An 823-nucleotide genomic window follows, 5' to 3' on the forward strand; every position below is an offset into this window, starting at 1 on the left:
TTTCATATATAACTTTTATGATTCCTAAGTCTCAGTAGGAGCCAATGGCCCTGAGGTATTCTGACAACATAAAGTGTGGCCCTCTATAAAAAAAAGTTTGGACACCCCTGAAGTAAATGATTCATGAGCTTTTCATTATTTACACTATCTTTATATTCTTCTTTTGAATTCACATCATATAACTTCGAATAGACACGGATCAAAAGGGTGAGGTCCCACCGAGATTTGAACTCGGATCGCTGGATTCAAAGTCCAGAGTGCTAACCATTACACCATGGGACCAGTTATGCGTTCATCACCCGCTTTACAGAATTTATGAGTAAAAGTACGAACAGTTGACTTCCTTTATAAATAAAGGGATGTAGTCGTGTTATGATTCTTTACAAAAACAGCAACAAAGATGGTTAATTAAATTCTTGCAGAGATCCATAAACAGTGTTTCCACCATGGCCTTCCGCATACCAGCATTGCTGCTAACCTAACGCTGGCTAACTGACATGCTAACGAAACGTGTTGAGAAACAGACAGCAGCGTTACTGTGTTAATACAGAGGTAGCATCGTTTGCTTACATAATCCATCTACAGGTGGAGATAGTCGACAACATCAGTCTAACTGAGCCAGCAGGCACGTATTAACAGGTGATTAAGATTTCAGTCTCCCTTCCTTCGGGTACTTTCAATTAGGCGGGCTGCTAGCTAGCCACCAGTGATCCGGTTTTTCAAAATAAGAGTTTTGTTTTCAAAATAAAGTTAGGAATAAATCTGAGCTGAGAGGTGTCAAATTACAGTTGTGCTCATACATTTATACACCCTGGCAGAATGT

At 39.7% G+C, this 823-nt stretch overlaps 1 non-coding gene across 1 annotated transcript; it reads right to left on the bottom strand.

Moving 5' to 3' along the window:
* Positions 1-210: 210 nt before the first annotated feature.
* Positions 211-282, bottom strand: trnaq-uug. The gene has a single exon. It is a non-coding gene; the product is annotated as a tRNA-Gln (tRNA).
* Positions 283-823: the final 541 nt, after the last annotated feature.

This window comes from Notolabrus celidotus, unplaced genomic scaffold (genome assembly GCF_009762535.1).
Source record: "Notolabrus celidotus isolate fNotCel1 unplaced genomic scaffold, fNotCel1.pri scaffold_313_arrow_ctg1, whole genome shotgun sequence".
NCBI classification, from domain to species: domain Eukaryota; kingdom Metazoa; phylum Chordata; class Actinopteri; order Labriformes; family Labridae; genus Notolabrus; species Notolabrus celidotus.